Source organism: Cebidichthys violaceus, unplaced genomic scaffold, assembly GCF_023349555.1.
Source record: "Cebidichthys violaceus isolate CVI_PGR_0920_01 unplaced genomic scaffold, fCebVio1.0.p SCAF_127, whole genome shotgun sequence".
Taxonomy (NCBI): Eukaryota; Metazoa; Chordata; class Actinopteri; order Perciformes; family Stichaeidae; genus Cebidichthys; species Cebidichthys violaceus.
This window is the reverse complement of record NW_027176293.1, coordinates 217,501-225,000: the sequence shown is the minus strand read 5'-3', so window position 1 is coordinate 225,000 and position 7,500 is coordinate 217,501. Positions and strand designations below refer to the sequence as shown.

At 38.9% G+C, this 7,500-nt stretch overlaps 12 non-coding genes and 1 pseudogene across 12 annotated transcripts in view; all 13 read right to left on the bottom strand.

Moving 5' to 3' along the window:
- Nucleotides 1-56: 56 nt before the first annotated feature.
- Nucleotides 57-175, bottom strand: LOC137869837 (5S ribosomal RNA). Its single transcript, XR_011102562.1, has one exon. It is a non-coding gene; the product is annotated as a 5S ribosomal RNA (ribosomal RNA).
- A 452-nt stretch (nucleotides 176-627) lies between these two features.
- LOC137869653 (5S ribosomal RNA) lies at nucleotides 628-746 on the bottom strand. The gene has a single exon (XR_011102386.1). It is a non-coding gene; the product is annotated as a 5S ribosomal RNA (ribosomal RNA).
- A 452-nt stretch (nucleotides 747-1,198) lies between these two features.
- Nucleotides 1,199-1,317, bottom strand: LOC137869575 (5S ribosomal RNA). Its single transcript, XR_011102311.1, has one exon. It is a non-coding gene; the product is annotated as a 5S ribosomal RNA (ribosomal RNA).
- A 452-nt stretch (nucleotides 1,318-1,769) lies between these two features.
- On the bottom strand, nucleotides 1,770-1,878 carry LOC137869957 (5S ribosomal RNA; annotated as a pseudogene).
- A 452-nt stretch (nucleotides 1,879-2,330) lies between these two features.
- LOC137869731 (5S ribosomal RNA) lies at nucleotides 2,331-2,449 on the bottom strand. The gene has a single exon (XR_011102462.1). It is a non-coding gene; the product is annotated as a 5S ribosomal RNA (ribosomal RNA).
- Nucleotides 2,450-2,901: 452 nt separating this feature from the next.
- On the bottom strand, nucleotides 2,902-3,020 carry LOC137869908 (5S ribosomal RNA). Its single transcript, XR_011102630.1, has one exon. It is a non-coding gene; the product is annotated as a 5S ribosomal RNA (ribosomal RNA).
- A 452-nt stretch (nucleotides 3,021-3,472) lies between these two features.
- LOC137869845 (5S ribosomal RNA) lies at nucleotides 3,473-3,591 on the bottom strand. The gene has a single exon (XR_011102570.1). It is a non-coding gene; the product is annotated as a 5S ribosomal RNA (ribosomal RNA).
- Nucleotides 3,592-4,604: 1,013 nt separating this feature from the next.
- On the bottom strand, nucleotides 4,605-4,723 carry LOC137869888 (5S ribosomal RNA). The gene has a single exon (XR_011102612.1). It is a non-coding gene; the product is annotated as a 5S ribosomal RNA (ribosomal RNA).
- A 451-nt stretch (nucleotides 4,724-5,174) lies between these two features.
- LOC137869835 (5S ribosomal RNA) lies at nucleotides 5,175-5,293 on the bottom strand. Its single transcript, XR_011102560.1, has one exon. It is a non-coding gene; the product is annotated as a 5S ribosomal RNA (ribosomal RNA).
- Nucleotides 5,294-5,744: 451 nt separating this feature from the next.
- On the bottom strand, nucleotides 5,745-5,863 carry LOC137869652 (5S ribosomal RNA). Its single transcript, XR_011102385.1, has one exon. It is a non-coding gene; the product is annotated as a 5S ribosomal RNA (ribosomal RNA).
- Nucleotides 5,864-6,315: 452 nt separating this feature from the next.
- Nucleotides 6,316-6,434, bottom strand: LOC137869728 (5S ribosomal RNA). The gene has a single exon (XR_011102459.1). It is a non-coding gene; the product is annotated as a 5S ribosomal RNA (ribosomal RNA).
- Nucleotides 6,435-6,886: 452 nt separating this feature from the next.
- Nucleotides 6,887-7,005, bottom strand: LOC137869737 (5S ribosomal RNA). The gene has a single exon (XR_011102467.1). It is a non-coding gene; the product is annotated as a 5S ribosomal RNA (ribosomal RNA).
- Nucleotides 7,006-7,456: 451 nt separating this feature from the next.
- Nucleotides 7,457-7,500, bottom strand: part of LOC137869766 (5S ribosomal RNA) — a 119-nt gene continuing 75 nt past the window's right edge. The window contains exon 1 of the ribosomal RNA XR_011102494.1: nucleotides 7,457-7,500. This exon is cut by the window's right edge and continues 75 nt beyond it. This is a non-coding gene — a ribosomal RNA (5S ribosomal RNA).

Genomic DNA, 7,500 nt, shown 5'->3' with positions numbered 1-7,500 from the left:
TATTTGTCAAGGTGAAAGCAGCAGTGTCCTCTGCCTTATGGAGAGAAAAGTGAAAAAGCTTACAGCACCTGGTATTCCTAGGCAGTCTCCCATCCAAGTACTAACCAGGCCCGACTCTGCTTACCTTCCGAGAACGGACGAGATCGGGCGCAATCAGAGAGGTATGGCCGTAAGCAAGTTTGTCTCCAACACATAGTCCTTTAAAAGCTGTTACAAATTGGTGTCATTTATAGTAGATTTAGGACATGTTTAAGAAATCTCATTTTATGTTCAAAGGGACCCCGTTTTTAAAAAATGAAGCAGTTCTTTGAATGGTAGGGTGAATGGTGAATTAAAATTTGCTGTTCTTCACAGAGAACTCTGAGCAATTGGTCAGAACCGGCTAGAAAAGACTCAAATACCAACAACAGTAGGTCAATTGCAAAATGTGAACGAACCTAAACCAGTTCATTGATTAACATTCCAAAATGAAGAAAATATTGATATGATATTGATTGATTCTCTTTTCCCTTTTGACTGTTACCCACTTCTTTTTATGCATCTCTTCTTCAAACTTGCCTCTTTCTCACATATTTGTCAAATGAAAAAGCAGCAATGTCCTCTGCCTTATGGAGAGAAAAGTGAAAAAGCTTACAGCACCAGGTATTCCCAGGCAGTCTCCCATCCAAGTACTAACCAGGCCCAACTCTGCTTAGCTTCCGAGATCGGACGAGATCTGGCGCAATCAGAGAGGTATGGCCGTAAGCAAGATTGTCTCCAACACATAGTCCTTTAAAAGCTGTTACAAATTGCTGTCATTTATAGTACATTGAGGACATGTTTAAGAAATCGCATTTTATGTTCAAAGGGACCCTGTTTTTAAAAAATGAAGCAGTTCTTTGAATGGTAGGGTGAATGGTGAATTAACCTTTACTTTTCTTCACAGAGAACTCTGACCTGTTGGTCGGAACCGGCTTGAAAGGACTCAAATACCAACAACAGTAGGTCAATTGCAAAATGTGAACGAACCTAAACCAGTTCATTGATTAACATTCCAAAATGAAGAAAATATTGATATGATATTGATTTATTCTCTTTTCCCTTTTGACTGTTACCCACCTCTTTTTATGGATCTCTTCTTCAATCTTGCCTCTTTCTCACATATTTGTCAAATGAAAAAGCAGCAGTGTCTTCTGCCTTATTGAGAGAAAAGTGAAAAAGCTTACAGCACCAGGTATTCCCAGGCAGTCTCCCATCCAAGTACTAACCAGGCCCGACTCTGCTTAGCTTCCGAGATCGGACGAGATCGGGCGCAATCAGAGAGGTATGGCCGTAAGCAAGTTTGTCTCCAACACATAGTCCTTTAAAAGCTGTTTCAAATTGCTGTCATTTATAGTACATTTAGGACATGTTTAAGAAATCTCATTTTATGTTCAAAGGGACCCCGTTTTTAAAAAATGAAGCAGTTCTTTGAATGGTAGGGTGAATGGTGAATTAAACTTTACTTTTCTTCACAGAGAACTCTTACCTGTTGGTCGGAACCGGATTGAAAAGACTCAAATACCAACAACAGTAGGTCAATTGCAAAATGTGAACGAACCTAAACCAGTTCATTGATTAACATTCCAAAATGAAGAAAATATTGATATGATATTGATTGATTCTCTTTTCCCTTTTGACTGTTACCCACCTCTTTTTATGGATCTCTTCTTCAATCTTGCCTCATTCTCACATATTTGTCAAATGAAAAAGCAGCAGTGTCCTCTGCCTTATGGAGAGAAAAGTGAAAAAGCTTACAGCACCAGGTATTCCCAGGCAGTCTCCCATCCAAGTACTAACCAGGCCCGACTCTGCTTAGCTTCCGAGATCGGACGCAATCAGAGAGGTATGGCCGTAAGCAAGTTTGTCGCCAACACATAGTCCTTTAAAAGCTGTTACAAATTGCTGTCATTTATAGTACATTTAGGACATGTTTAAGAAATCTCATTTTATGTTCAAAGGGACCCCGTTTTTAAAAAATGAAGCACTTCTTTGAATGGTAGGGTGAATGGTGAATTAAACTTTACTTTTCTTCACAGAGAACTCTGACCTGTTGGTTTGAACCGGCTTGAAAAGACTCAAATACCAACAACAGTAGGTCAATTGCAAAATGTGAACGAACCTAAACCAGTTCATTGATTAACATTCCAAAAAGAAGAAAATATTGATATGATATTGATTGATTCTCTTTTCCCTTTTTACTGTTACCCACCTCTTTTCATGCATCTCTTCTTCAATCTTGCCTCTTTCTCACATATTTGTCAAATGAAAAAGCAGCAGTGTCTTCTGCCTTATTGAGAGAAAAGTGAAAAAGCTTACAGCACCAGGTATTCCCAGGCAGTCTCCCATCCAAGTGCTAACCAGGCCCAACTCTGCTTAGCTTCCGAGATCGGATGGGATCGGGCGCAATCAGAGAGGTATGGCCGTAACCAAGTTTGTCTCCAACACATAGTCCTTTAAAAGCTGTTACAAATTGCTGTCATTTATAGTACATTTAGGACATGTTTAAGAAATCTCATTTTATGTTCAAAGGGACCCCGTTTTTAAAAAATGAAGCAGTTCTTTGAATGGTAGGGTGAATGGTGAATTAAACTTTACTTTTCTTCACAGAGAACTCTTACCTGTTGGTCGGAACCGGATTGAAAAGACTCAAATACCAACAACAGTAGGTCAATTGCAAAATGTGAACGAACCTAAACCAGTTCATTGATTAACATTCCAAAATGAAGAAAATATTGATATGATATCGATTGATTCTCTTTTCCCTTTTTACTGTTACTCACGTCTTTTCATGCATCTCTTCTTCAATCTTGCCTCTTTCTCACATATTTGTCAAATGAAAAAGCAGCATTGTCCTCTGCCTTATGGAGAGAAAAGTGAAAGAGCTTACAGCACCTGGTATTCAGAGGAAGTCTCCCATCCAAGTACTAACAAAGCCCGACTCTGCTTAGCTTCCGAGATCGGACGAGATCGGGCGCAATCAGAGAGGTATGGCCGTAAGCAAGTTTGTCTCCAACACATAGTCCTTTAAAAGCTGTTACAAATTGCTGTCATTTATAGTACATTTAGGACATGTTTAAGAAATCTCATTTTATGTTCAAAGGGACCCCGTTTTTAAAAAATGAAGCAGTTCTTTGAATGGTAGGGTGAATGGTGAATTAAACTTTACTTTTCTTCACAGAGAACTCTTACCTGTTGGTCGGAACCGGATTGAAAAGACTCAAATACCAACAACAGTAGGTCAATTGCAAAATGTGAACAAACCTAAACCAGTTCATTGATTAACATTCCAAAATGAAAAAAATATTGATATGATATTGATTGATTCTCTTTTCCCTTTTGACTGTTACCCACCTCTTTTTATGCATCTCTTCTTCAATCTTGCCTCTTTCTCAAATATTTGTCAAATGAAAAAGCAGCAGTGTCCTCGGCCTTATGGAGAGAAAAGTGAAAAAGCTTACAGCACCAGGTATTCCCAGGCAGTCTCCCATCCAAGTACTAACCAGGCCCGACTCTGCTTAGCTTCCAAGATTGGACGAGATCGGGCGCGATCAGAGAGGTATGGCCGTAAGCAAGTTTGTCTCCAACACATAGTCCTTTAAAAGCTGTTACAAATTGCTGTCATTTATAGTACATTTAGGACATGTTTAAGAAATCTCATTTTATGTTCAAAGGGACCCCGTTTTTAAAAAATGAAGCAGTTCTTAGAATGGTAGGGTGAATGGTGAATTAAACTTTGCTGTTCTTCACAGAGAACTCTGAGCTATTGGTCAGAACTGGCTTGAAAAGACTCAAATACCAACAACAGCAGGTCAATTGCAAAATGTGAACGAACCTAAACCAGATCATTTAATAACATTCCAAAATGAAGAAAATATTGATATGATATTGATTGATTCTCTTTTCCCTTTTTACTGTTACCCACCTCTTTTCATGCATCTCTTCTTCAATCTTGCCTCTTTCTCACATATTTGTCAAGTGAAATATGCAGCAGTGTCTTCTGCCTTAAGGAGAGAGAAGTGAAAAGCTTTCGGCACCTGGTATTTCGTGGAGGTCTCCCATCCAAGTACTAACCAAGCCCAACTCTGCTTAACTTCCGAGATCTGACGAGATCAGAGAGGTATGGCCGTAATCAAGTTTGTCTCCAACACATAGTCCTTTAAAAGCTGTTACAAATTGCTGTCATTTATAGTTTATTGAGGACATGTTTAAGAAATCTCATTTTATGTTCAAAGGGAACCCGTTTTTAAAAAATGAAGCAGTTCTTTGAATGGTAGGGTGAATGGTGAATTAAACTTTACTTTTCTTCACAGAGAACTCTTACCTGTTGGTCGGAACCGGATTGAAAAGACTCAAATACCAACAACATTAGGTCAATTGCAAAATGTGAACGAACCTAAACCAGTTCATTCATTAACATTCCAAAATGAAGAAAATATTGATATGATATTGATTGATTGTCTTTTCCCTTTTGACTGTTACCCACCTCTTTTTATGCATCTCTTCTTCAATCTTGCCTCTTTCTCACATATTTGTCAAATTAAAAAGCAGCAGTGTCCTCTGCCTTATGGAGAGAAAAGTGAAAAAGCTTACAGCACGAGGTATTCCCAGGCAGTCCCCCATCCAAGTACTAACCAGACCCGACTTTGCTTAGCTTCCGAGATCAGATGGGATCGGGCGCAATCAGAGAGGTATGGCCGTAAGCAAGTTTGTCTCCAACACATAGTCCTTTAAAAGCTGTTACAAATTGCTGTCATTTATAGTACATTTAGGACATGTTTAAGAAATCTCATTTTATGTTCAAAGGGACCCCGTTTTTAAAAAATGAAGCAGTTCTTTGAATGGTAGGGTGAATGGTGAATTAAAATTTGCTGTTCTTCACAGAGAACTCTGAGCTATTGGTCAGAACCGGCTTGAAAAGACTCAAATACCAACAACAGTAGGTCAATTGCAAAATGTGAACAAACCTAAACCAGTTCATTGATTAACATTCCAAAATGAAGAAAATATTGATATGATATTGATTGATTCTCTTTTCCCTTTTTACTGTTACCCATCTCTTTTCATGCATCTCTTCTTCAATCTTGCCTCTTTCTCACATATTTGTCAAGGTGAAAGCAGCAGTGTCCTCTGCCTTATGGAGAGAAAAGTGAAAAAGCTTACAGCACCTGGTATTCCTAGGCAGTCTCCCATCCAAGTACTAACCAGGCCCGACTCTGCTTACCTTCCGAGAACGGACGAGATCGGGCGCAATCAGAGAGGTATGGCCGTAAGCAAGTTTGTCTCCAACACATAGTCCTTTAAAAGCTGTTACAAATTGGTGTCATTTATAGTACATTTAGGACATGTTTAAGAAATCTCATTTTATGTTCAAAGGGACCCCGTTTTTAAAAAATGAAGCAGTTCTTTGAATGGTAGGGTGAATGGTGAATTAAAATTTGCTGTTCTTCACAGAGAACTCTGAGCAATTGGTCAGAACCGGCTAGAAAAGACTCAAATACCAACAACAGTAGGTCAATTGCAAAATGTGAACGAACCTAAACCAGTTCATTGATTAACATTCCAAAATGAAGAAAATATTGATATGATATTGATTGATTCTCTTTTCCCTTTTGACTGTTACCCACTTCTTTTTATGCATCTCTTCTTCAAACTTGCCTCTTTCTCACATATTTGTCAAGGTGAAAGCAGCAATGTCCTCTGCCTTATGGAGAGAAAAGTGAAAAAGCTTACAGCACCAGGTATTCCCAGGCAGTCTCCCATCCAAGTACTAACCAGGCCCAACTCTGCTTAGCTTCCGAGATCGGACGAGATCTGGCGCAATCAGAGAGGTATGGCCGTAAGCAAGATTGTCTCCAACACATAGTCCTTTAAAAGCTGTTACAAATTGCTGTCATTTATAGTACATTGAGGACATGTTTAAGAAATCGCATTTTATGTTCAAAGGGACCCTGTTTTTAAAAAATGAAGCAGTTCTTTGAATGGTAGGGTGAATGGTGAATTAACCTTTACTTTTCTTCACAGAGAACTCTGACCTGTTGGTCGGAACCGGCTTGAAAGGACTCAAATACCAACAACAGTAGGTCAATTGCAAAATGTGAACGAACCTAAACCAGTTCATTGATTAACATTCCAAAATGAAGAAAATATTGATATGATATTGATTGATTCTCTTTTCCCTTTTGACTGTTACCCACCTCTTTTTATGGATCTCTTCTTCAATCTTGCCTCATTCTCACATATTTGTCAAATGAAAAAGCAGCAGTGTCCTCTGCCTTATGGAGAGAAAAGTGAAAAAGCTTACAGCACCAGGTATTCCCAGGCAGTCTCCCATCCAAGTGCTAACCAGGCCCAACTCTGCTTAGCTTCCGAGATCTGACGAGATCGGGCGCAATCAGAGAGGTATGGCCGTAAGCAAGCTTGTCTCCAACACATAGTCCTTTAAAAGCTGTTTCAAATTGCTGTCATTTATAGTACATTTAGGACATGTTTAAGAAATCTCATTTTATGTTCAAAGGGACCCCGTTTTTAAAAAATGAAGCAGTTCTTTGAATGGTAGGGTGAATGGTGAATTAAACTTTACTTTTCTTCACAGAGAACTCTTACCTGTTGGTCGGAACCGGATTGAAAAGACTCAAATACCAACAACAGTAGGTCAATTGCAAAATGTGAACGAACCTAAACCAGTTCATTGATTAACATTCCAAAATGAAGAAAATATTGATATGATATTGATTGATTCTCTTTTCCCTTTTGACTGTTACCCACCTCTTTTTATGGATCTCTTCTTCAATCTTGCCTCATTCTCACATATTTGTCAAATGAAAAAGCAGCAGTGTCCTCTGCCTTATGGAGAGAAAAGTGAAAAAGCTTACAGCACCAGGTATTCCCAGGCAGTCTCCCATCCAAGTACTAACCAGGCACGACTCTGCTTAGCTTCCGAGATCGGACGAGATCGGGCGCAATCAGAGAGGTATGGCCGTAAGCAAGTTTGTCTCCAACACATAGTCCTTTAAAAGCTGTTACAAATTGCTGTCATTTATAGTACATTTAGGACATGTTTAAGAAATCTCATTTTATGTTCAAAGGGACCCCGTTTTTAAAAAATGAAGCAGTTCTTTGAATGGTAGGGTGAATGGTGAATTAAACTTTACTTTTCTTCACAGAGAACTCTGACCTGTTGGTTTGAACCGGCTTGAAAAGACTCAAATACCAACAACAGTAGGTCAATTGCAAAATGTGAACGAACCTAAACCAGTTCATTCATTAACATTCCAAAAAGAAGAAAATATTGATATGATATTGATTGATTCTCTTTTCCCTTTTTACTGTTACTCACGTCTTTTTATGCATCTCTTCTTCAATCTTGCCTCTTTCTCACATATTTGTCAAGGTGAAAGCAGCAGTGTCCTCTGCCTTATGGAGAGAAAAGTGAAAAAGCTTACAGCACCTGGTATTCCCAGGCAGTCTCCCATCCAAGTA